The sequence below is a fragment of the Balaenoptera acutorostrata genome, chromosome 8, assembly GCF_949987535.1.
Source record: "Balaenoptera acutorostrata chromosome 8, mBalAcu1.1, whole genome shotgun sequence".
Taxonomy (NCBI): Eukaryota; Metazoa; Chordata; class Mammalia; order Artiodactyla; family Balaenopteridae; genus Balaenoptera; species Balaenoptera acutorostrata.
Window position 1 is genome coordinate 12,628,058 of NC_080071.1, and position 27,729 is coordinate 12,655,786.

Below are 27,729 nucleotides of genomic sequence, written 5' to 3' on the forward strand. Positions count from 1 at the left end.
ACGTGGGCGGAGATAAAGTGACGCGCGGGTGTCCTGGGAGCTTGGAGGCTTGAGCTCTGGAGCTGGATTTAGGCAGCCGTTTAATGTCGTGCATTAACTCACTGAACTGAGGTATTTGAAAACCTCCTCTCTCCCTAAGACTTTCTTCTTTTTTTTTTTTTTTAAAGAACTATAACAATATGTTTAGTTTCAAATCCATATCAAGATGTGAGTGACCCATGGGGTTTTTGCCTTAAGCTGTTTTTATTTTATTTATTTATTTATTTATTTATTTATTTATTTATTTATTTATTTATTTATTTATTTATTTCTGGCTGTGTTGGGTCTTCGTTTCTGTGCGAGGGCTTTCTCTAGTTGCGGCAAGTGGGGGCCACCCTTCATCGCGGTGCGCGGGCCTCTCACTATCGCGGCCTCTCTTGTTGCGGAGCACGGGCTCCAGACGCGCAGGCTCAGTAGTTGTGGCTCACGGGCCCAGTTGCTCTGCGGCATGTGGGATCTTCCCAGACCAGGGCTCGAACCCGTGTCCCCTGCATTGGCAGGCAGATTCTCAACCACTGCGCCACCAGGGAAACCCCCTAAGACTTTCTTATTGCCTCCAAGAGGTACAGTTTTTTGTTCTTTGTATGTAGTTTTTTTTATTTTTCAAGAAATCACTGTTTTTGAGAAGAGGGCACTTAACGTTTTTCTCTATGCACCAGGCCTTTAATAGGCGCAATAAATATATATCCCCCTATTTATAAAGAGTATATAATTTTCATTTGTCAGTTACATTTTAAAAAAAATTAACTGAAGTCCATACTTTATTCATACTGATATATTTAGTTGGGTCATGTTGGGCAAGTTAGTCTCTTTATTTTAGTTTCCTCACTTCTAAAATGGGAATAAATGGATAAAGAAGATGTGGCACATGTATACAATGGAATTTTACTCAGCCATAAAAAGAAATGAAATTGAGTTGTTTGTAGTGAGGTGGATGGACCTAGAGTCTGTCATACAGAGTGAAGTAAGTCAGAAAGAGAAAAACAAATACCGTATGCTAACGCATATATATATGGAATCTTAAAAAAAAGGTACTGATGAACCTAGGGGCAGCACAGGAATAAAGACACAGACCTACTAGAGAATGGACTTGAGGACATGGGGAGGGGGAAGGGGAAGCTGGGATGAAGTGAGAGAGTGGCATGGACATATATATATACACTACCAAATGTGAAATAGATAGCTAGTGGGAAGCAGCCGCATAGCACAGGGAGATCAGCTCGGTGCTTTGTGACCACCTAGAGGGGTGGGATAGGGAGGGTGGGAGGGAGGGAGATGCAACAGGGAAGAGATATGGGGATATATGTATATGTATAGCTGATTCACTTTGTTATACAGCAGAAACTAACACAACACTGTAAAGCAATTATGCTCCAGTAAAGATGTTAAAAAAATAATAAAATGGGAATAATACTAGTGGCCAACTCATAGTTTGTGAAGGTTAAATCCGTTGACATGTAGCTAACACATATAGCACCGCGCGTGCACACGCACAGCGCATGGCTTGGGAGTCACAGAGGCTTCTGAGTGTTGAAGTTACTTACAATTTGTTATTTCTTCATGACTCATAATTTCTCCTTCAAAGCGGCTTACTTGTCTAGGTTATATCATAAGATTACTGGTTGAATGATGATCCTAAGCTTTTTGAGCCTGGGAGCCATATGTTATACATCTTTGCCAGGATAGAAAATCATCTGTCAGGTAGAGGTGGGAGATAAGAGGAGTCAGTGATAGACGGAATGGCAGGAGGCTGTCAGGAATAACTTCATCGCGGAGGCGATGCTTGATCAGTGTTTTGAAAGATGAGTAGTTGTTTGCCTGAATGCCAAGAAAAGACATTACAGGGGTGAGGACATTTCAGTCAAAGGAAGCAGTTGGGACAGAGATACAGAATCCAAAACGCTATGGGCAGTTGGGGAGATCCCCAAATAATCAAGGGATTAAGTTGGAAGTAGACAGGGACCAAATCATAGTCAGCCTGCAGTGCAGTACTAAGGTGGATGTAACCCTGGAAGCAACGAGAAGCAACTCGGCAGATTTAAGCAGTCATGGCATTATCAGATTTGTGTCTTGGGAAGATCCTTGGGCTTCAGTACAGAGGATAGGTTGGAAGGATGTGGAATTGGAACCGCTGGATCAAGTGGTTAGGGGACTATTGCTGTGTCCATGAGAAAGAACATGCGAGCCTGAATTAAGGGCAGGGGGGGGGGAGTTGAGGAATCAATACTGCATAGCTATCCATTGGTTGCAGATGAGGAAAAGGACAAGTTGAAGATAACTCCTAAATTTTCGACTTAGAATACTTGGTGAATGGAGTTGCTTTTTCTGAGATTGGGAATCCAGTAACATTAATTTGTGGAATGTATGCTATGTGATGGCACCTGTATAGGGATTTTCCCCTTATTTATTTTAATTCTCATAACAATCCAGAAACTGGACATATTATTATCCTCATGTTAATATGAAGAAATTAAAGCACATAGCTTACGTATATTTATGAAGCTTCCAGGGCTGGATTTAAATCTGTGTCTGTTAGGTTTAAGAATAGTGTTTTCTTTCCCATAGGTGTTGTCTCCTAGGAGGAAAACAGGTTTTAGGGGAAAGATAATGAATTTGATTTGGGATGTTTGAATTTTAAGATGCCTGAGGGGCATTTGAAAGCAGGCCTGTTGCTCAGGAAAGTGATTTATGCTGGAGACAGAGATTTGAGGTCATTGACATATGAGTAACAGTTAAAGCCATAGGAACCCCTTAACCTGGAACTCAACAATGGGCTTTTAGGGAGGAAGGTCTGTGAGACTGCTAAAAATGTATGCAAATTTTTGTATATTTGTAAGCAGATCCATTCCCCCCCCCCCCAGGGAGAGGGTACATAGCTTCTTCAGATTCTTAAAGGAGTTCATGACTCTGAAAAGATCAAGAACTACTAGTGTAGAGTATAAAAGAAAAAGAGCAAAAGTCAGAAGAGTAGGAAATATTAATTAAAGGGGTAACAGAAGAAGAAAAAACTAGCAATGGAGACTGAGAAATTTCAGTCAGAGGGTAAAAGGAAATCAGGAGAGAGTATTCTAGGCATGAAGAAGATAACTGCTCAGTTTTACTGGATGCTACAAAAAGGTGTTATTGAGGACCAAAACCAATCCATTGTATTTGATAAGTAGGGCAATGGTGACTTTGCCAGAGGAGTTTCGGTGGAGTGGGGGTGGGGGGATGGAATTTTGATAACTGTGGATTCGAAGGATGAAACACAGCCTCTTAAGGGAAGAGACTTCACCTGTTTGTTCACTGTATTCCTGGGACTTCACTGTATTCCCGCCACAGCGAGGTGATCAATAGTATTTGTTGAAAGTTGAACAGATGAAGAAGTGATGACCATTAATAACCAGGTACCATTAGTAACAGCTGCTTTTTCTTCTGTTTCCAGGCTCCATCCTTCAATAGCACTTATCTACCCAACAACCGGGCTGGGGGAGCAGTAGTGTCTCCATGGCATAAATGAAGAAACTGTGACTCAGAGAGGCTGAGTAAACTGCTTGATGCCATACAACTACATACAGTGATGAATGTGAGATTCAGACTTGGATTTGTCTGGCTCCAAAATCTCTGTTCCTTACGTGACAATAAAGGAGAAGAGTGAGAGGTGAGTATGTGTCTCTCAACTGTTATTACAATTTTCCCTTATCTATTCGCCTTCTTCCTTTCACTCTCTCTTGGATTGTTCTTATTCTTCATAGAAAAAGCAGTGCCTTCACAGAACTATAAAGATTGATCAAAGTACCAGATTATGAGATTATTCAGAGGCCAATATGTAATCCTTGGGGTTTTCATTCTCATCTCACTCTCACAGCTGCCTGCATTAATAATTTCTGATAAACACATGGCTTCCTTTTTATTCTGGAAAACATCGATTCTCAATAACAAAGGATGCATATTTAAGCAAACTGAGGAGTATGTAGTCATCACTGAATGCTCAACTTGGAAAGACTGTTGTATTGCAGCTAGCTCTTTCTGTAAAGAGAGTAGGATTATAAAACCAAAAGAGACAAGAGGGAATATTTTCTGCTCAACCAAGCATATCTAAAGCATATTAGAAGTTTGGAGACAATATTCTGTGTTATTTTTTTTTAAAAAAAGGTTGCATGGAACTATTACCTGGTTGTAAGAAAATAACATGTAAAAAGGGATAATGATATGAATAAAAAAGGGTATGGATAAAAGAAAAGATGTGTGAACACTTGGTTTTTATTCTTTGACTTGGTCACAGAACTCAGCCATTGAGAACACATGTTTTTAAGTTGCCTGCATCAGTGCTGTGATAGCTCTTTAGTGTTTGATACATTAAGGCAGGTATATGTTTTGGCCATTTCTAAAAACTCAAGATTTTCCTGGAAACCCCTTGTATGTTCTAGCCATCCATTGCTAGGTAGCAATATGTGGATGATATAGAGAAATGTTACAGAGTGAATGTTATTTGTCTCTAGGACATAATGGAGGAGGAGGAGCCCACGATTGAATATTTTGGTTTTTAGTTTGAATGTGATTCATACAGTCTGTCACTGGACTCTAATTGTGATATTAGATATAGCAGTTGCCTACCTGCTCTTCTTTCTGTCTTTCTCCTCGTCGTTAACTATGAAGACAATGATATTACCTACTTCATAGATATATGAAGATAATCCATGTAAAGAATTTAGCGTAGTGCGTGGCACTCAGCAAGTGTGCAATAAATGTTAGCTGATATCGCCTTCCTCCTCTTCCTCCTCATCAGCTACATTATTGTCATCATCACTGAACTCCTCTGAACTCCATTCTCATAGGGAAGTGATAATGTGGTAAGGAGCTTTGGTTCCCTTATATATGCACAAGGCTTATCAGAGGTGATAATACTGCCTCGACCTTCCTATCTCTTTGGTACTGGGACATTGTTTGGTCTAGAAAGGAACAGGCATGGGTTTAGGTGGGACTCCCCTCAGGATGTTGGCCTGCTTTGTTTTGAGCTACTTTACCTTGAGGTGATTATGCCTGTATTTTAGAACTCAAAGCATGTAGACAGAGCAGAGAACAAGGATGAGGAGAAGATTTAAGCAAAAACTGATTAACCACTGAGTGAGAAGCATCTATAAGTCACATTTGGTAAACTTAGGATTCAGGCTGTGGTGATTTGGCTCCATAAAGAAGTGGAAATACTTAGACTTGAAAGGAGGGTATAAAGATACCTGGGAGCTTGTTAAAAATGCAAAATCTCTGGCTCCAATCCAAAACTACTGCCCCAGAATCTGTATTTTAACAAAATCCATAGTGATTCATATGTACAATTAAATTCTCTTGAATGAGATTGACTAGGAAGTGGAAGAGAGATGGTAGCATTGGGCCTTGCATAATGTAAATCGCCCCATATATATAGAATCAGAATCTGTAAGGGGCTAAGGAAGCTGCATTTTAAGAAACCCTTCAGGGAATTTTTATGAACACTAGAGTTTGAGGACCACCAGTAAAAGATAAAAGCTGTCCTGGGGAGAAGTGCAATATACACTATGAACAGTAGATGTCACTACTGTACAATTTAAAAATGACACCGTTAGCAGCCAAAAGAATTATTACAAGAACATTTTCTAAATTTGCAATGTAAAGATCTAGGGAAAATGAACTCTAATTTAAACAGAGTTGGATTTTCCTGTGATTTTATTAAAGATCTCTAGGACATATGAACAGCTTACAAAGAGTGGTTGGAGATTTAGAAATTTTGGGTACATGTAAGTAAACCTATTCTAAGGAATAATGTCTCAGTGTACTTGGGGAAATAAAGTGAATGTTTTGTGGTTTAAAAAACCAAACTGGATTCCACAGTCAAAGTATATAAGGCACTCAATGACTCTTAGAATATCTTTTCCTTTTCCTGGCCTTATATCACAATGTTAGTTTTATACTGGGTTTGCCAGATATTTAATTTTCATCTGCAGCTCACGGGTTGAAGCCTTGTGTGCTGTCCACGTGAACATTGTCTTTATTTGTAGACACTGCAACATGCTGGGGGACTTGGATTCAAGTTCTGGCTTTTCTGTAAAGCTCCATGTAGATCACCACGACGATTCCGTAACGTCTGTGAGCCTTGAAACAGGCATAAAAAATGCCCACATAAGGGGTATCATGAGGAGGACCCAGATAATAAATGTGAAATACTTTATAAATTTTGAAGTGTTAAATAAATGCAAAGTATTATTTGAATGCTTATAGTCTTGGACCTTTGCTTTGATATTGGTCTTTGAAACCTCACCAAAGCACCCTTTCCATAAAAATGACTCTGGTTCTGCTAAGAGCCTGGTTATTTTCCCCAATTACATCTTTTGTTCCGCATGTAAGGTTGACTGATAAAATGTAGGCTACTCAGTTACATTTGAGTTTCAGATAAACAATGCATAATTTTTTAGTGTAAGTATGGCTTAGAAATTGCATGGCAATCTGGCAAATCTAACTCAAAGGCAAGCTAAGGAAGCTGTTCCATGTTTATATTTCTGTACCCGAAGGTCATCTAATTGATCAAATCTTCTATTCTGCCTTGTATGGAAAAAGTCTGCCTCAAAAAATGTAGGTCTAAAAATGCTTTCAGAGAGTTATTGCTAACTGAAAGCTCACATCTTCAAAAATGTTTATACTTCCTGTCTAGAAATGGCTTGCTTGGGCTTATACACTAAAGACTGCTTGGAGGGAAATAGGGCCACTTAATTAATCCTTGGAGTTATTTTTCATTTCTGTTATAGTCTGTTATTCCTTTGATTTTTGTTTATTCATTAACATGTCTTTCTCTCTCCCACTGTGTGGTTGTGGGACTAGGAGGGAAAGCGTGAATCTCCAAAATGAAAGCCACTCAAATGTTGGTGTTATAAAAAATTCTGATGCATTTCTGGCACAGCCCTCTCTTCCCAATTATATTTCATGCAGCAAATGATGCTATTAAAGTGTATAGACTATACATAGAGAGTCCACATCCCAATAATGGACAAGAGTAAGGAGAAGGAAAGGTGGGAGTGAGGTATATGCTAAGTGTTGAGAAAGAGCTATCCTGGGGAACAATTTGCAATTTCAAAGTACTTGAGGATAATACACAAAATGGGGGTTAACAAAATAAAATAAATCCAAAATTACACTTTCATGGGTATGCCCTGAAGTAGAATGAGGAATAACCCTAGGAATCCTGATGTACTGAACTGCCAAGTCTAACAGGAAGCCCTTGGAGGGTGACTGCAGAAAAATGGCACCTTTTGGCTCAGCTAATGTTAGCGTTAGCCTATGGACACTAGGTGGCGATACATGGCAACGTGAGGATTTTCGAATTTGTGGTGGAGATGCTGCATTAGCGGGCGAAGAGCTGTGAGATGGGCTTTGGTTTCCTGCTGTTAATACAGAGCCCTTCAATTTACGGTAGAATGTTCCTTCAGCTGTGATCTTATGAAACTTCAATAGGGGCAGGGATCGGGTCGGATCCACCTCTAGTGTTTTCCTTCCTTTTATTTTCTTCCATTTTAAGACTGGTTACTTCACACTTCTGCAAAGTACTTAGTCTCATCGGGCATCCAAACTTGATACCTATGTCTAAATTTAGATACAGAGATGGCAACGCTGTTTAATTGGTGTTTGGGGCCATTAGAGGGAGCCAGGAGAGGAGAGCGACATTGCACTGAGGTGATTTGAGCCACCAATGAGGGTTCCTGGGCTGTGTGTTCCTGTCACTAAGAACATTTGCTAATCTGCTGACAAATTGCAATGGGAATATCTCCTGGACATGCTGAAAACCCAGCGCCCTGTCATTTGAGTAGAGTAGGCTCTTCTCCAGCCCACGAGAGTATCAATGATTAGCCTACGCTTTGGCATAAGGTTCCCGTTTTCTTTATGGTTTGATGATGTTGGTGGCATCAGTGATGCATGTTTGTTCATTGCTTAAAGAAGCTTTTGTCTTTAAAAGAATCTATAAAAGCTTGGATCAGGTAGGCTTTTCTCTATTTTAATTTGTATTGATATTTCTGAGTTCCAAGGAAATTACATGCATATCAAATGATCATTGAAACCTTTTTATCCATTGTTTTGGGAATTCCCTCTTGTATTTATGCCCTTTCTCCTGCCTAAGTAAAACAGAAGGGTTTAGTTAGAATTTGGGGATGAAATTTACGAAGCCTATATTCTCAACGAAAATTTGGGATTTAAGTTAATTTTCATGCCCCAATTTGTATCCCTCTTGCCCCCTTTACATGGTCAGTTTTGTCTTCAGCTATCTTCTAGCATTACCTATGGTTAGCTAAGCAAACTATACTTATTCCTACCTGAGTCTTTGTCATCCTGTTAATACCTGCTGGTATGCCCCTTCTCCCTCCTTTTCAGTATTCAGCTCCAAGCCGTCTCCTTTAAGAAGTTATTTCTGGGTAATTCATACTAATCTGCTTTCCTGAACTCATATAATATTACTAAGGTTAGCTCATGATTATAACCTAGGCTCAGTTGCTTTCTGATTGGTTTACACATGCACATGTGCATACACGCACACACACACACACACACACACACACGCACAGCTAACTAGATTACAAGCTTTTTGAAGGTGAGGACTGCACCCCAGTGCCATCTAGCAGTATGTTGTGTATTGAATATACATACTCAATAGAGATCCATCTTTTATCCGTCTCTGTGATCCCAAAGCCTGAAACAGTAGGTGTTCAATAAATGTTTGTTGAAAGAGCTGAAAAATTGATTTAAACTACTCTGCTGCAGCACTAGATCTCTGATAATATTAGATTGTGACATCTATTGTGAAAAACTTAATCATCAGTGTAGACCTTACAAGAGCTAGTTCAAGCCTTATCTCCTCCATGAGAAATTTCCAAGGCCAGCACAATCCTGATTTCTCCTCCTGATTCTAAAGTACTAAATTATTTTATCTACCTTCATCATATCTATGTTGGGCAAGTGCCTAAGGTTCATATCTGTAGTGTAGGGTTAATACTGGTGTCTACCTGTTACGGTTGTGATGATTAAATGACTTAATATATATAAAGTACTTAGAACTTTTCCTGGCATATAATAAGTGATTGATTGGTGTTGTTTATTATTGTTACTGATATAAGATTGTTCTTTGTTTCATGTACTTAGAGCTTGTCCTACCAACTAGATTATAAACTTACAGGGGCAGGCATATTCATTTTAATATCTTAGAGAATATAATTATGTCCCTTTTTCATTCCAAGTATTGGTAGTTAGTGTCTTTTTTCTTTTCCTCGTTAGTATGACTAGAGGTTTATCAATTTCGTTGACTTTTCTTCTAGTAATAGTTTTTGGTTTCATTGTTTTTGTACAGCTTTTCTGTTTTCAATACCATTGATTTCTGCTCTTTATTATTTTCTTTCCCCTGCTTACTTTGGGTTTAGTTTTTCATTCTTTTTCTAGTTTCTTATGGTAGAAGCTTAGATAATTGATTTGAGAACTTTCTTGTTTTCTAATATAAGCATTTGCTATAATTTCCCCTCTAAACCCTGCTTCAGCTGCATTCCTTAAACTTTGATATGTTTTTATTTTTATTCAGTTAAATTTTTTTCTATTTGTCCTTATTTCTTCTTTATTCATGAGTTATTTAGAAGTGTGTTGTTTAATTTTCAAATACTTGGGGATTTCCCATACTGTATCTCCTGATGATTTCTAGTTTAACTCTTTGGTAGACATAGAACATACTTTAAATGTTTTCAGTTCTCCTAAATTTATTGAGACATTTTATGGTCCTGAATATGATCTAATTTGGTGAATATGCAGCAGTGTGTGCTTGGAAAGTTTGTGCATTCTGCTGTTGTTGAGTATAGTGTTTTATAAATGTTATTTAGGTCAAGTTAGTTGATAGCCTTGTTCAAATTTTCTGGGTCCTTCAGACTTTCTGAATCCTTATTCTATTAATTTCTGAAAGAGAGGTGTCAGTCTCCAAGTATAACTAAGATTTGCTTGTCTCCTTTCGGATTTACATTTTGTAGTTTAAAATTGTTAGTAGGTATGTAAACATTTAGGACTGGTATGTCTTCTTGATGAATTAACCTCTCTATCATTATGGAATGTCCTTCTTTATTCATGGTAGTATTTCTTGTTCTGAACTATTTTTTTGTCTCATATTAAAATTGCCACTCAAATTTTCTTTTGATTAGTGTTAACATGTTAGATATTTTTCCATCCTTCTACTTTTAAGCTACCTATGCCGTTATATTTAATGACTCTTGCAGTCATTTTTGGAGGGGTTCAATATGGCAATCTCTGCTTTTTAATTGGAATGTTTAAACTATTTATATTTAATGTCATTATTCATATGGTTGGATTTAAATCTACCTTTTTGTTGTTTGCTTTCTATTTTTCCCACCTGTTCTTTGTTCCTTTTTCCTTTTGCCCTTCCTTTTATTGAGATTAATTGACTTTTTTATGATTACATTTTATTTACATTGTTGGATTATACCTCCTTCTTTTGTTTTTTTATTAGTTTCTCTTGGGTTGACAATATGTACATTCAACTTATCACAGTCTGCCTTCAAATGATATTGTACCTTTTCACATGTAGTATACTTCCATCTCTTTATCCTTTGTGCTAGCATTGTCATATATTTTACATCCACAAGTGCTGTAAATCTCAAACTATAATGTTATCAATTGTGCTTTAAACAGTCAATTATAATGTGAAGATAGTATAAAAGTGAGAAATTTATCTTTTACATTCCTCCACATATTTATCATTTCTGGCTTTTTTCTATCTTTTGTGAAGATTTCACTTTCTATCTTGTGTTATTTTAGGGCTGCCTAGGAAACTTCCTTTAATATCTTTTGAGTGCTGCTCTACTGGTGATGAAGTCTCTTAGTTTTGTTCATCTAAAAATGTGTATTTAGTCATTGTTTTTGAAAGGTATTTTCCCTTGGGAAAGAGCTGTAGGTATACAGTGTTTTTTGCTTTTTTTTTTCTTCTAGTACATTTGGCTTACATAGTTTCTGATGAAGAATCTGCTGTTATTCTTTTCTTTATTGCCCTGTAGGTAATGTGTCAGTGTATCTTGTTTTTCCTGGATAAATTTAAGATTTTCTTTTTATCATTAGTTTTCAGCAATTTGATTACATTGTGTCTTGACATGCAATACCCTTCTGAGGATTCTACTTCATGCTCTGTGTATATGTGTGTGTGTGTGTATTCCAGTTTGGCTTGAGGGGAGACAAACTATTTCTAGTCCTCTGTGACTCACAGGGGTTTTTCTGACTCCTCCTTTCTTGTGGTTCTTTCTCTAGCCTTGGACCATTTCCTCTCATGCATGCACCGATAAGTAACCAAAGTCTCAAGTGGATCCCACTGCAGATCTCTGGAGTTCTTTCTTTGTGCAGCTACTTTCTCTGTAGTGCTATGTTCCACAAATTCTAACTTTCTTGGTTTACCTGCATTCTGATCTCTGCTTCTTCAACTCAGGAAGACTGCTTGACTCTGTGTTGTTGCCTTAAAACTGCCCCCAGGAAGTGATCTGGTGAATGTTGAGTTTCCATTGTGTGTTTTCTAGCTCTCAGGTCTCTTCTCTAATGTCTGTAAGCCATTGTTTCCTATATTTTGTCTGATTTTCTAGTTGTTTTTAACACAGGGGGTGATTGTGATGCTAAATCCATCCTTTTTTTACTCCATTTTGGCTTGAAGACAAAGTGTCTGTGGATATACTGATGGAGGTGGAAGGTGAGTCTTACTTCTTGACACACTGCTATTAAAGACCAAATGAACACCCCAGAATTTATGATAGAAGAGAATAGCCAGCAAATTACTGATCAGACCAGAGCATGTATGAGTAGTCCAGTAATTCTCAAGCAATGATAAATAAAAGAATCACAAAGATCCTCTGAATTAGATTGTTCTTTAAACTGTACATCAACTGTGGTGGAAAAATGGCATGAAATGTGGAGTCCTTTTCTTCTACAATCTCTGCAAAGTCTTAGAATTTTAAAATGTATTGCTTTACTTATTTTAGATGGAATGCCTGCAGTCCAAACAGGTCATTACCTTTCTATCTGGCAGAGAGTTGGCAGGAAGGGCCAGCAAGTAGATCTAATATACCGCCTGCCTTAATAATGTGTGCATAGATAATAGGTAAATGAAAAGCAACTGTAGGCTTCTGACTTCACATTAGACAATTATATGTTTAACTTCCTAATAGATAAACAATTTATTGCCTTTCAATTCCTCTTGCTTAAAAACAGCTCTTCCTGGAATTTTGCTTTTGTATGTTGCTTTAGCTTTGGCATAAATCCCCAGTGATTCAGTGTAAAACTTTGTATCTAAATCTCCCTGAAAGAGAGTACAGCATTTTTATGAGCATAGTAGTACCATTCAAAATCATGTAAATGTACACACACGTGAATATATATATATAGCTTTAAAATTCTATAAAGGATTATACTTTTAACATTTTTTTTGATTTGTCTTTTAAAATGTCATGAATTTTCAAATAAAACTGCTCTCTATTATTGTTCAGTTAGAGATATTTTTCTAGGGAGTAATATGTAAATTCTTTGCTTCTTCAGAAGTTATTATGGTTTCCCAATGTTATATGGAATAATATATTGGGAGAATTTTTCTGTTTTGTGGCAGCTTTTACTATCTTTAAAAAATGGTTCAAATCCCAGTCACAATATCTTAGTGTCAAATAATATTAAAAATGTTCTGCAAAAGAAAAATCTTAGGAATAATAGAAAAATTTTCTTATATTGGCCAATTGCAAATTTTAACCATGATTTTAATAAATTTCTCTTTGACATGAATTTCTAAATACCAATCTGACTCTCTAAATCAAAGGAGTTGTTAAAACCAAATGATCCAATTACAGGTTTATTTTAAAAATGAATGAATAAAGAAAGCTTTCTAGCTGCTTAAGATGCCATTGCTCTTTTTTACAGAATGTCAAAAAAGTAATGTCTTCCTTTGATTAGGCTTATACCTTATCTTTCTCTAAAACTTCTAGGGACTTTCCTTTTTAACATCTTTATTGGAATATAATTGCTTTACAATGTTGTGTTTCTGCTGTATAACAAAATGAATCAGCTATGTGTATACATATATCCCCATATCCCCTCTCTCTTGTGCCTCCCACCCATGCTCCCTATCCCACCCCTCTAGGTGGTCACAAAGCACCGAGCTGATCTCCCTGTGCTATGCGGCTGCTTCCCACTAGCTATCTATTTTACATTTGGTAGTGTACATATGTCAATGCTACTCTCTCACTTTGTCCCAGCTTCCCTTTCCCCTTCCCTGTGTCCTCAAGTTCACTCTCTATGTCTGCATCTGTATTCCTGTCCTGCCCCTAGGTTCTTCAGAACCATTTTTTTTTTTTTAAGATTCCAAATATATGTGTTAGCATACAGTATTTGTTTCTCTCTTTCTGACTGACTTCTTCACTCTGTATGACAGACTCTAGGTCCATCCACCTCACTACAAATAACTCAGTTTCGTTTCTTTTTATGGCTGAGTAATATTCCATTGTATATGTGTGCCACATCTTCTTTATCCATTCATCTGTTGATGGACACTTAGGTTGCTTCCATGTCCTGGTTATCGTAAATAGAGCTGCAATGAACATTGTGGTACATGTCTCTTTTTGAATTATGGTTTTCTCAGGGTATATGCCCAGTAGTGGGATTGCTGGGTCGTATGGTAGTTCTATTTTTAGTTTTTTAAGGAACCTCCATACTGTTCTCCATACTGGCTGTATCAACTTACATTCCCACCAACAGTGCAAGAGCATTCCCTTTTCTCCACACCATCTCCAGCATTTATTGTTTGTAGATTATTTGATGATGGCCATTATGACCAGTGTGAGGGGATACCTCACTGTAGTTTTGATTTGCATTTCTCTGATTAGTGATGTTGAGCATCCTTTCATGTGTTTGTTGGCAATCTGTATGTCTTCTTTGGAGAAATGTATATTTAGGTCTTCCACCCATTTTTGGATTGGGTTTTTTTTTTTTTTTGATATTGAGCTGCATGAGCTGCTTATATATTTTGGAGATTAATCCTTTGTCAGTTGCTTCGTTTGAAAATATTTTCTCCCGTTCTGAGGGTTGTCTTTTCGTCTTGTTTATGGTTTCCTTTGCTGTGCAAAAGCTTTTAAGTTTCATTAGGTCCCATTTGTTAATTTTTATTTCCATTTCTCTAGGTGGTGGGTCAAAAAGGATCTTGCTGTGATTTATGTCATAGAGTGTTCTGCCTATGTTTTCCTCTAAGAGTTTTATAGTGTCTGCCCTTACACTTAGATCGTTAATCCATTTTGAGTTTCTTTTGTGTATGGTGTTAGGAAATGTTCTAATTTCATTCTTTTCCATGTAGCTGTCCAGTTTTCCCAGCACCATTTATTGAAGAGGCTGTCTTTTCTCCATTATATATTCTTGCCTCCTTTATCAAAGATAAGGTGACCATATGTGCGTGGGTTTATCTCTGGGATTTCTATCCTGTTCCATTGATCTATATTTCTGACTTTTTGCCAGTATCATACTGTCTTGATTACTGTAGCTTTGTAGTATAGTCTGAAGTCCGGGAGCCAGATTCCTCCAGCTCCATTTTTCTTTCTCAAGATTGCTTTGGCTATTTGGGGTCTTTTGTGTTTCCATGCAAATTGTGAAATTTTTTGTTCTAGTTCTGTGAAAAATGCCATTGGTAGTTTGATAGGGCTTGCATTGAATCTGTAGATTGCTTTGGGTAGTATAGTCATTTTCACAATATTGGTTTTTCCAATCCAAGAACATGATATATCTCTCCATCTGTTTGTATCATCTTTAATATTTTTCATCAGGGTCTTATAGTTTTCGGCATATAGATCTTTTGTCTCCCTAAGTAGGTTTATTCTTAGGTGTTTTATTCTTGTTGTTGCAGTGGTAAATGGGAGTGTTTCCTTTATTTCACTTTCATATTTTTTGTCATTAGTGTATAGGAATGCAAGAGATTTCTGTGCAATTTTGTATCCTGCTACTTTACCAAATTCATTGATTAGCCATAGACGTTTTTTGGTAGCATCTTTAGGATCCTCTATATATAGTATCATGTTATCTGCAAACAGTTACAGTTTTACTTCTTCTTTTCTGATTTGGATTCCTTTTATTTCTTTTTCTTCTCTTGTTGCCATGGCTAAAACTTCCAAAACTGTGTTGAATAATAGTGCTGCGAGTGGGCAACCTTGTCTTGTTCCTGATCTTAGGGGAAATGGTTTCAGTTTTTGACCACTGAGAATGATGTTGGCTGTGGGTTTGTCATATATGGCCTTTATTATGTTGAGATAGGTTCCCTCTCTGCCTACTTTCTGGAGGGTTTTTATCATAAATGGGTGTTGAATTTTCTTCAAAGCTTTTTCTGCATCTATTGAGATTATCATATGGTTTTATCCTTCAGTTTGTTAATATGGTGTATCACATTGATTGATTTGAGTATATTGAATAATCCTTGCATTCCTGGGATAAACCCCACTTGATCATGGTGTATGATCCTTTTAATGTACTGTTGGATTCTGTTTGCTAGTATTTTGTTCAGGATTTTTGCATTTATGTTCATCAGTGATATTCGCCTGTAGTTTTTTTGCTTTGTGACATCTTTGTGTGGTTTTGGTATCAGGGTGATGGTGGCCTCGTAGAATGAGTTTGGGAGTGTTCCTCCCTCTGCTATATTTTGGAAGAGTTTGAGAAGGATAGGTGTTAGCTCTTCTCTAAATGTTTGATAGAATTCGCCTGTGAAGCCATCTGGTCCTGGGCTTTTGTTTGTTGGAAGATTTTTAATGACATTCTCAATTTCAGTGCTTGTGATTGGACTCTTTATATTTTCTATTTCTTCCTGGTTCAGTTTGGAAGGTTGTGCTTTTCTAAGAATGTGTCCATTTCTTCCAGGTTGTCCATTTTATTGGCATAGAGTTGCTTCTAGTAATATCTCATGATCCTTTGTATTTCTGCAGTGTCAGTTGTTACTTCTCCGTTTTCATTTCTAATTCTGTTGATTTGAGTCTTCTCCATTTTTTTCTTGATGAGTCTGGCTAATGGTTTATCAGTTTTGTTTATATTCTCAAAGAACCAGGTTTTAGTTTTATTGATCTTTGAGATCGTTTCCTTCATTTCTTTTTCATTTATTTCTGATCTGATCTTTATGATTCCTTTCCTTCTGCTAACTTTTTTTTTTCTTCTTTCTCTGATTGCTTTGGTGTAAGGTTAGGTTATTTATTTGAGATGTTTCTTGTTTCTTGAGCTAGGATTGTATTGCTGTAAACTTCCCTCTTAGAACTGTTTTTGCTGCATCCCATAGGTTTTGGGTCATCGTGTTTTCATTGTCATTTGTTTCTATGTATTTTTTTGATTTCCTCTTTGATTGATTCAGTGATCTCTTGGTTATTTAGTAGTGTATTGTTTAGCCTCCACGTGTTTGTATTTCTGACAGTTTTTTTTCCTGTAATTGATATGAAGTCTCATAGTGTTGTGGTCAGAAAAGATACTTGATGTGATTTCAATATTCTTAACTTTACCAAGGTTTGATTTGTAACCCAAGATATGATCTATTTGGAGAATGATCCATGAGCATTTGAGAAGAAAGTGTATTCTGTTGTTTTTGGATGGAATGTCCTATAAATATCAATTAAGTCCATCTAATCTAATGTGTCATTTAAAGCTTGTGTTTCCTTTTTTATTTTCATTTTGGATGCTTTGTCCATTGGTGAAAGTGGGGTGTTAAAGTCCCCTACTATTACTGTGTTACTGTCAGTTTCCCCTTTTATGGCTGTTAACATTTGCCTTATGTATTGAGGTGCTCCTATGTTGGGTGCATAAATATTTACAATTGTTATATGTTCTTCTTGGATTGATCCCTTGATCATTATGTAGTGTCCTTCTTTGTCTCTTATAATAGTCTTTATTTTAAAGTCTATTTTGTCTGATATAAGAATTGCTACACCAGCTTTCTTTTGATTTGCATTTACATGGAATATCTTTTTCCATCCCTTCACTTTCAGTCTGTATGTGTTCCTAGGTCTGAAGTGGGTCTCTTGTAGACAGCATATATATGGGTCTCATTTTTGTGTCCATTCAGCCAGTCTATGTCTTTTGGTTGGATCATTTAATCCATTTACATTTAAGGTAATTATCAATATGTATGTTCCAATCACCATTTACCTAATTGTTTTGGGTTTGTTTTTGTAGGTCTTTTCCTTCTCTTGTGTTTCTTGCCTAGAGAAGTTCTTTTAACATTTGCTGTAAAGCTGGTTTGGTGGTGTTGAATTCTCTTAACTTTTGCTTGTCTATAAAGGTTTTAATTTCTCCATCAGATCTGAATGAGAGCCTTGCTGGGGAGAGTAATCTTGGTTGTAGGTTTTTACCTTTCATCACTTTAAATATGTCCTGCCACTCCCTTCTGGCTTGCGGAGTTTCTGCTGAAAGATCAGCTGTTAACTTTATGGGGATTCCCTTGTATGTTATTTGTTGCTTTTCCCTTGCTGCTTTTAATATTTTTTATTTATATTTTTTATTTGTATTTAATTTTTGATAGTTTGATTCATATGTGTCTTGGCATGCTTCTCCTTGGATTTATCTGTATGGGACTCTGTGCTTCCTGGACTTGATCGACTATTTCCTTTCCCATGTTAGGGAAGTTTTCAAGTATAATCTCTTTAAATATTTTCTCAGACCCTTTCTTTTTCTCTTCTTCTTTTGGGACCCCTATTATTAAAATGTTTGTGTGTTTGATGTTGTTCCAGAGGTGTCTGAGAGTGTCCTGAATTCTTTTCATTCTTTTTTCTTTATTCTGTTCCGTGGCAGTGATTTCCACTATTTTATCTTCCAGGTCACTTATCTGTTCTTCTGCCTCAGTTGTTCTGCTATGGATTCCTTGTAGAGAATTTTTCATTTCATTTATTGTGTTGTTCATCATTCTTTGTTTGCTCTTTAGTTCTTCTAAGTCCTTATTAAATGTTTCTTTTATTTTCTCCATTCTATTTCCAAGATTTTGTGTCATTTTTACTATCATTACTCTGAATTCTTTTTCAGGTAGACTGCCTATTTCCTCTTCATTTGTTTGTTCTGGTGGGTTTTTACCTTGATCCTTCATCTGCTGCGTATTTCTCTGTCTTCTTGTTTTGCTTAACTTAGTGTGTTTGGGGTCTCCTTTTTGCAGGCTGCACGTTCATAGTTCATGTTGTTTTTGGTGTCTGCCCCCAGTGGATGAGGTTGGTTCAGTGGATTGTGTAGGCTTCCTGGTGGAGGGAACTGGTGATTGTGTTCTGGTGGGTGGGGCTGGATCTTGTCTTTCTGGTGGGCAGGGCCACACCCAGTAGTGTGTTTTGGGTTGTCTGTGAACTTAGTATGACTTTAGGCAGCCTCTCTGCTAATGGGTGGGGTTGTGTTCCTGTCTTGTTAGTCGTTTGGTATGGGGCATTGAGGACTGGAGCTTGCTGGCTGTTGGGTGGAGCTAGGTCTTAGTGTTGAGATGGAGATCTCTGGGAGAGCTCTTGCCGACTGATATTATGTGGGCCTGGGAGGTCTCTGGTGGCCCAGGTCCTGGACTTGGCTCTCCCACCTCGGAGGCTCTGGCCTGACACCTGGCCAGAGCATCAAGACCCTGGCAGCTGCACAGCTTGGAAGAAAAGGAACAAAAGAAAGGAAAAGAAAAAAAAAAACCAGAAAAACGAACAGATAGTATCCGAAACCAAATGGTAAAAGTAAAACTAATCAGACACAATCACCCAAACATACACACACACACTCATAAAGAGGAAAAAAAAAACAACCCCCAAAAAACCAACAGTCAGAACCCTAGGACAAATGGTAAAAACAAACCTAAATAGACAAAATCACGCAAAGGGCCATACACATACACACTGACAAAAAGAGAAAAAAGAAAAAAAAAATTAAAAAAAGAAGAGAGCAACCAAACTAATGAACAAATCCACCATTGATAACAAGCACTAAAAACTAAACTAAGATAAACATAAAAACCAGAAACAAATTGATGCAGAAAAGAAACCCCAAGTCTACAGTTGCTCCCAAAGTCCACTGCCTCAGTTTTGGGAACATTCATTGTCTATTCAGGTATTCCACGGATACAGGGTACATCAAGTTGATTGTAGGGATTTAATCCGCTGCTCCTGAGGCTCCTGGGACAGATTTCCCTTTCTCTTCTTTGTTTGCACAGCTCCTGGGCTTCAGCTTTGGATTTGACCCCGCCTCTGCATGTAAGCCACCCTCAGGCATCTGTTACCCGCCTACACAGGAGGGGGTTAAAGGATCGGCTGTTTAGGGCTCTCTTGCTCACTCAGGCCAGGGAGAGGCAAGGGTATGGTAGTCATAATTTGAATGCGGGGCGAGCCTGAGGTGGCAGAGGCCAACGTGACGTTGCAACAGCCTGAGGCACGCTGTGTGTTCTCCCAGGGAAGTTATCTCTGAATATCAGGACCCTGGCAGTGGCGGGCTGCACAGGCTCCTGGTGGGGTTGTGGGTAGTGACCTGTGCTTGCACACAGGATTCTTGGTGGCAGTGGCAGCAGCGTTAGCGTTTCATGCCAGTCTCTGGTGTCTGAGCTGATAGCAGCAGCTCATGCCCGTCTCTGGAGTTCACTTAGGTGGTGCTCTGCCTTCTGTAGGCACACAGAGCAGGAATCCCCTCTCCTCACACACCCCGAAACAATGGTCTCTTGCCTCTTCGGCAGGTCCAGACTTTTTCTTGGACTCCCTCCCAGCTAGCTGTGGCATACTAGCCCCCTTCAGGCTGTGTTCACGCAACCATCCCCAGTCCTCTCCCTGCAGTCTGACTCCTGAAGCCCAAGCCTCAGCTCCCAGCCCCCGTCCACCCTGGTGGGTGAGCAGACAAGCCTCTCGGGCTGGTGAGTGCTGGTCAGCACCAATCCTCTATGTGGGAACCTCTCTGTTTTGCCCTCTGCACCCCTGTTGCTGTGCTCTCCCGTGGCTCTGAGGCTCTCCCCCCACTCACCACCCTCCCACCCCCAGTCCCCGCCAGTGAAGGGGCTTCCTAGTGTGTGGAAACTTTTCCTCCTTCACAGCTCCCTCCTAGAGGTGCAGGTCCCATCCCTATTCTTTTGTCTCTTGTTTCTTTTTTCTTTTGCCCTACCCAGGTATGTGGGGATTTTCTTGCCTTTTTGGAAGTCTGAGGTCTTCTGCCAGCATTCAGTAGGTGTTCTGTAGGAGCTGTTCCACATGTAGATGTACTTTTGATGTATTTGTGGGCAGGAAGGTGATCTCCACGTCTTACTCCTCTGCCATCTTGAAGGTCTCCGAGACTTTTTACTTATAAGGGAAAGAAGTTAGAAAGCTAAGGGGGTAGTGAGAGGTAACAGCTAAGGATTTCCAAAGGATTTAATGATAGGAAAACAGGAATACTCAGATAGCCATTGCACTCAGAATTCTAGTGTGTGGGCTGTGCTCCTACAGTCTTAGCATGCTCCTGATGATTAAAGTATTGGATTCTGGGCTTGCACATAGGGAAAGGTGAAGATGCAAATGTGTTTGATAAAAACAAATGCTCATAAATAGAAAGAACGTGAGATTTTCAATAGCTTTCATACTGACTTATTTCTCTTTATTTTACTTGACCACCCACCAGAAAACATGGTCAGATGATCTTTTAGTTATATTTATAGCTTATGTTTTCTTATGTTTTATATTATAATTCTTCTGTGAAGAGAATACCATAAGAGGAATTGCAAAAGGTATTTCTAAATTTTAACATGTACTTTCAAAATATTTTCTTCACTCCATAACTACTTCTGAGGAAACTTTTACATAAAGTTAAGGTCAAACATTTTCATTTTGCCTGACTGTCAGTATATAATTCCTCTTCAAATAAACAATTAGCTAATGATTTACCGTAAAATGTTTTCCTTAGCATCTGTTATATACTCAACATTGTGCTGCAACTATTGGAACACAGAGAAAGTATGAGCACTTACAAAGTCAAGGGAAAGAGACATTTAAGTGGAAAATTTTTTTTTTTTTTTTTTTTTTTTCAAAATTGAAATCCTTTTATGGAGACTTGGTTTTTTTTTTGTTTTTTTTTTTTTAATATTTTTGCCTTGTTTTGTGTCCTCAATTGGTTTTTCACTTCAGTTACTTTTTTTTTTTTAATTAATTAATTAATTTATTTATTTATTTTTGGCTGTGCTGGGTCTTCGTTTCTGTGCGAGGGCTTTCTCTAGTTGTGGCAAGTGGGGGCCACTCTTCATCGCGCTGCGCAGGCCTCTCACCATCGCGGCCTCTCCCGCTGCGGAGCACAGGCTCCAGACGCGCAGGCTCAGCAACTGTGGCTCACGGGCCCAGCCGCTCCGCGGCACGTGGGATCTTCCCAGGCCAGGGCCCGAACCTGCGTCTCCTGCATTAGCAGGCAGGTTCTCAACCACTGCGCCACCAGGGAAGCCCGGAAAATATTTTTAACATTATGTTTTGACTTAACACTCTGGAGGATGAAGATTTAATGCTTTTCAGCTACTTGCCTTGACCATACTTAGTCCACTTCTGGTCCTCCCCACCTCCCAACATGACTGTTGCTTATTATTGCTCATGGATGAGCTAAGTAGTGTACCACGATCACTTTCCTTTTCCTGAACAACATTTTGTTCTCCCTGAAATCTGGTTTTATTGTTTTTATTCTTTTAGTTTTCTATGATTTTATCCCTATCTTAGACCAAACTCTTCCCCAGTTGTGGAAATATCATCTCAAAACTTTCAGGCCTGTTGGGGTTCTATCAGATTCATCTTCTTGAATAAATCTCTCCTGATACCGTTCACCTGCTCCAGTCTTAGACCAGTTGCTCTCTAGCTCTGTAGCACAGCTGTGATCCTGGGATTTTCCTTCATGGGCCTTGTCTCTCCTATATTATATCCCTTGTTTTCTATCTTTCTCTTTTTTAGTTCACTCTCTTTTATTGGAGGAACACATCTTCCAGTATCTTCTTGAGAAGGCTTAAATGCCAAATAAAATTTGATATTTTTGATAAACAAATGGGACTTAATTAAACTTAAAAGCTTTTGCATAGCAAAGGAAATCATAAACAGAATAAAATGACAACCTACAGAATGGTAGAACATATTTGCAAATGATGCAACCAACAAAGGATTACTTTCCAAAATATACAAACAGCTCATACAGCTTAATATAAAAACAAGCAACCTAATCAAAAAGTGAGCAGAAGACCTAAATAGGCATTTCTTCAAAGAAGACATACAGATGGCCAAAAAGCACATGAAAAGATGCTCAATATCACCAATTATTAGAGAAATGCAAATCAAAACTACCATGAGGGGGACTTCCTTGGTGGTCCAGTGGCTAAGACTCCATGCTCCCAATGTGGAGGGCCCAGGTTTGATCCCTGGTCAGGGAACTAGATCCCACATGCTGCAACCAAGATTTCACATGCCGCAACTAAAGATCCCACATGCTGCAACTGAAGATTCTGCGTGCCGCAACTAAAGGTTCCGCCTGCCACAACTAAAAGATCCCATATGCTGCAACTAAAGATCCTGCATGCTGCAACTAAAAGATCCCACACGCCGCAATGAAGATCCCCACACAGCAACAAAGATCCCTTGTTCTGCAACTAAGACCCAGTGCAGCCAAATAAATAAATTAAATAGATAAATATTAAAAAAAAAAACTACAATGAGGTATCACCTCACACTGGTCAGAATGGCCATCATTAAAAAGTCTACAACTAACCCCATTCATGAGGGTCCATACTCATAACCTAATCACCTCCCCAAAGCCCCACCTCCTAATACATCGCACTGGGGATTAGGATTCCAACATATGAATTTTGAGGGGACACAAACATTCAAACCATAACAACTGTCTTGAGAAGTGACATTCCCATGGCCATTGTTGCTAACTAAATTGTGTGAACACTGTGTACTGGAACAATCTCAGGGTGTTTGGTAGAAAAGGCAGGTTTCCTGAGGCCCCACCTCATACCTATTAAAGCAGAATCTTTGGTTGTGAGGCTCAGAAAATCACGTTTTACCCTATTTTCATGTTGGGATGATCAGTATAGTCTGAAAATTGGTATACCCAGACTATCCAGAGACAAGAATAAAACCCCAGGTCCTATTATCACCCCCCTCCATCACACACATACACACAAACATATACTAATGTCTATCCTCCCTCAATGTATTACTCAGGGTTCTCCAGAGAAACAGAACCAATAGGATGTGTGTATAGAGACAAAGAGGAAGAGAAAAACAGAGAGATTTATTTTAAGGAATTGGCTCGTGCAATTGTAGGGGCTGGCAAGTCCAAAATCTGCAGGATAGGCCAGGAGGCTGGAGACCGAGGGAAGGGGGAAAAAAAAAAAAGTCTACAAATAATAGATGCTGGAGAGGAAAAAGGAACTCTCTTACACTGTTGGTGGGAATGTAAATTGGTGCAGCCTCTGTGGAAAACAGTATGGAGGTTCCTTAAAAAACTAAGAAAAGAACTACCATATGATTCAGCAATCCCACTCTTGGGCATATATCCAGAGAAAACTCTAATTCAAAAAGATACATGCACCCCAATGTTCATAGCAGCATTATTTACAATAGCCAAGACATGGAAGCAAACTAAATGTCCATTGACAGATGAATGGATAAAGAAGATATGGCATATATATACACAATGGAATATTAGTCATAAACAAGAATGAAATAATGCCATTTGCAGCAACATGGATGGACTTAGAGATTATCATACTAAGTGAAATAAGCCAGACAAAGACAAATATCATATGATATCACTTATATGTAGAATCTAAAAAATGATACAAATGAACTTATTTACCAAACATAAATAGACTCACAGACATAGAAAACAAACTTATGGTTACCAAAGGGGAAAGATGGGGGGGGATAAATTGGGAGTTTGGGATTAAAATTTATAGACTACTATATATGAAATAGATAAACAACAAGGACCTACTGTATAGCACAGAGAACTATATTCAATATCTTGTAATAACCTATAATGGAAAAGAATCTGAAAACGAAGATATTTTTGTACCTCTAAAAATGCCCTTATTCTACTTCACATATGATTGTTAGTTTTTTACTACATATATAATTCTAGGTTGCAAATAATTTCCCCTCAAAATTTTGAAGAGAAATTTCCACCATCCTGTGATTTCAATGTTGGAAATTGAAAGTATCTCTTTAATTGTGATTCTTGAAACTTTGTATGAAATTCCTTTCTCCTCCCTTTTTGGTCCCGTATTTGATTGTCTGTTATTTTCCTCCCGTGTTCTGAAATTTCACAGTGATGGTGTTTGGTGCGTGACCTGATTTCATTCATTATGGTTAGCACTCACTGGGCCCTTTTAATCTGGAAACTCATGCCCTTCAACTCTGGAAAATTTTCTTCACTTTTTATATGATGATTTTCTCCTCTCCATTTTTCTTTTCTATCTTTTTATGAGTGCCTATTAATCAAATGTTTGACCCCTTGTATTGTTCTTCTAATTTTATTTTATTTTTTTCCTATTTCCTGTATTTTTCTTTTTGTCTGAGTTTTGGAATATATCCTCAATCTTTCTTCCAACCCTTTATTAAGTTTCATTATGAATGAATATTTATATAAGTTAAGAAAATGGCAAATTTTATAAAGCTGCCAAATTCTATATTGCCATTTTCCAATAATGTATGGTGGTAGTTTGAAATAATAGACTAAATTAATGAAGATCATAAAGATAAGTCAAGTATATTGTTTTATTGACATTGCTTGTGAAATCCAGTGGTCACTTTATTTTCTTCTTACTCCATTGCCCAGCAGCATTTGACATAATTGACCATTCCCTAATTCTTGAAACACTTTCTTCTCTCAACCTCAATGACCTCATATTGTTCTTTCTTTTACTTCACTGGTCGATCCTGCTCAGTATCTTTTGCTGTCTTTTCCTTCTCTATTAAGTTTCTAGAAAATACAGTGCCCCAGCAATTTAATCCTGGACCTCCTTCTCTTTTCTTACTAACTCCTTGGGGGATTTTTAAATTTAATAGCAGCTTTATTGAGCTATAATCCACATACCATGAAGTTCACCCTCCTAAACTGTAAAATTCAGTGTTTATTGTGTGTACGCAAAGTTGTGCAACCATCACTATCTAATTTTAGAACATTTTCATCACCCCCAAAACAAACCACCTACCATTAGCAGTCACTCCCCATTATTCCTTCTACTGCAACCCCTGGAAGCTACTAATGTACTTTTTCTCTCTATTAGTTTGCCTATTCTGGACACTTCAAGTAAATTAATCACATAATATAGTCTCTTTGTGTCTGCTTTCTTTCACTTAGCTTAATATTTTCAGGGTTCATTCGTGTTGTAGCGTGTATTAGTATTTGTTTCTTTTTATAGTCAAATAATATTCCATTTTATGGATATACATTTTGTGTATCCATTCATCAGTTGACAGACATTTGTGTTGTTTGCACATTTTAGCTATTATGAATAGTGCTGCTGTAAGTATTTATGTGAAAGTTTTTGTATATTTTTGTTTCTATTGGGTGTATACCTATCAGTGGAATTGCTGGGTCATGTGGTTACTCTATGTTTAACTTTTTGAGGAACTGCCAAACTATTTTCTAAAGTAGCTGCACCATTTTATGTGCCCATCAGCAATGTGTGAGGGTTCAAATTTATCCATATCTTTACCAATACTTGTTATTATCTGTCTTTTTTGTTATAGCCATCCTACTAACTGTGAAGAGGTATCTTATTGTGGTTTTGATATACATTTCCCTAATGAATAATCATATCAAGCATCTTTTTATGTACTTATTGGCCATTTGCATATCTTCTTTGGAAAAATGTTTATTCAAATCCTTTGCCCATTGCTTTATTTGTCTTTTTATTGTTGAGTTGTAAGAGTTCTTCATGTGTTCTGGATATAAATCTCTTAAGAGATGTATGATGTGCAATTTTTTTTGCACTTCTGGAATTGTCTTTTCACTTTCTTGATGGTGTCCTTTGATGTATAAAAGTTTTTTTTAAATTGAAGTATAGTTGATTTACAGTGTTTTGGGTGTACAGCAAAGTGATTCAGTTGTACATGCATATATATATTTATATATTCTTTTTCAGGTTCTTTTCCATTATAAGTTATTACAAGATATTGAATATAGTTCCCTGTGTTATATAGTATAGGTCCTTGTTTATTTTGTATGTATATACAAAAGTTTTAATTCTGATGATCTGCAGTTATTTATTTATTTATTTATTTTTGTCACTTGTGCTTTTGATGTCAAATCTGAGAAACCATTTTCTGATCCAAGGTCATGAAGATTACCTGTTACGTTCTCTTCTAAGAGTTGTTTAGTTGTAGCTCTTACATTTAGGTTCCTGATCCATTTTGAGTTAATTTTTGTATATGGTGTATATAGGGTTCATTCTTGTGCATCAGGATATACAGTTGTTCCAGCACTATTTGTTGAAAAGGCTATTCTTTTCTTCATTGAATTGTCTTGATCTATGAAGTTTTAATTATGCTATCACTTTTAATTTCCAAGAGCTTTGTTTTAGTTTCTGAATGTTCCTATATAGTAATATCCTGTTCTTGTTTTTCTCTGATTTTTCTTAGGATATCAGTGTTAGTTTTGTTTTGTTTTGTTTTTTAAGTCTCTCTCTGCAGAGACTTTATCCTCATTGTAGACTCTCTCAGCGTGACATCAGCAAGATAGTGGAAGAGAATCCCATCTTGAGGGGGGGCTCAGCAACAATAATTTGACAGCCATCCATAGACAAAAGTACCTTTGTGGGAACTTTGGGATCCATGCACAGGCCAGGAGCAGTCTTGCCCTCCCAGAGACTCACTAGTCATACCCATTGGAGCCCTGGAGGCAGGCCCACCAATCTCAGTCTGTTAGCAGATCCTAAGACAGCTCTGTAACTTGGCTTTAGGCCCTGTCAGCCTCAGACTAGGAGCAGTTCTGCCTATCCACAGACCAGGTGGAATACATGCCTTTCCATAACCCAAGGCTGGACCGTCCACCTCGGTCTGACTGCAGATCCTGAAACAGCCCTGTAACTTGGCTCCAGCCCCACTCAGCTGTAGGCTGGGAGCTGTCCTATGCGTCCAAGTACCCATCTGGAGACATGCTTGTCAATTCCCCCAAGACAGGCCCACCAACTTTACTCAGACTACAGATCTTGGAGGAGCCCTTTTGCCTGGCTTCAACCACTACAAGCTATGATCTGGGAGTGGTCCTCCCTCTCAGGGACACAGAAGGAGACTTGCCCATCCATGCCCCTGTAAGGAGACCTGCTGACATTGGTCTGTGAATCCTGAGTGACCCTGTGACTCAGCTCTATCCCCACCCAACTACGTTCAGGGAGTTCTTCCCACCCAGAGACTTGGCAGGAGACATGCCTGTCAGATCCACTGACCTTGGCCACTGTGGAGCCTGAAGTGGTCCTGTGACTCAGCTCAGTCCCCTCTCAGCAGCAATCCAGGAACAGTCCTGTCCACCAGGGACTAGGTGAAAGACACACTCCTCACGTCCCTGAGGGCAGGCCCATTGACCTCTGTCAGACTGCAGATATTGAAGCAGCCTTGTTCCAGCCCTGCTCTCCTATGGTCCTGGATAGTCTTGCCCACACAGGAACCCAGCAGCAAGCATGCTCATTGATGCCCCTGGAGGTAAGCCTGCAGTCCTGAGTTCCAG

At 38.3% G+C, this 27,729-nt stretch overlaps 1 long non-coding RNA gene across 2 annotated transcripts in view; it reads left to right on the forward strand.

Annotated features, from left to right (window-relative positions):
- The first annotated feature begins 8 nt into the window (after positions 1-8).
- The window catches only part of LOC103006690 (uncharacterized), a 334,380-nt gene continuing 306,659 nt past the window's right edge, over positions 9-27,729 (forward strand). For both annotated transcript variants that reach the window (XR_009009053.1, XR_451077.2), the window contains exons 1-2: positions 9-111; positions 3,464-3,679. This is a non-coding gene — a long non-coding RNA (uncharacterized LOC103006690). The remainder of the gene's footprint in view (positions 112-3,463; positions 3,680-27,729) is intronic.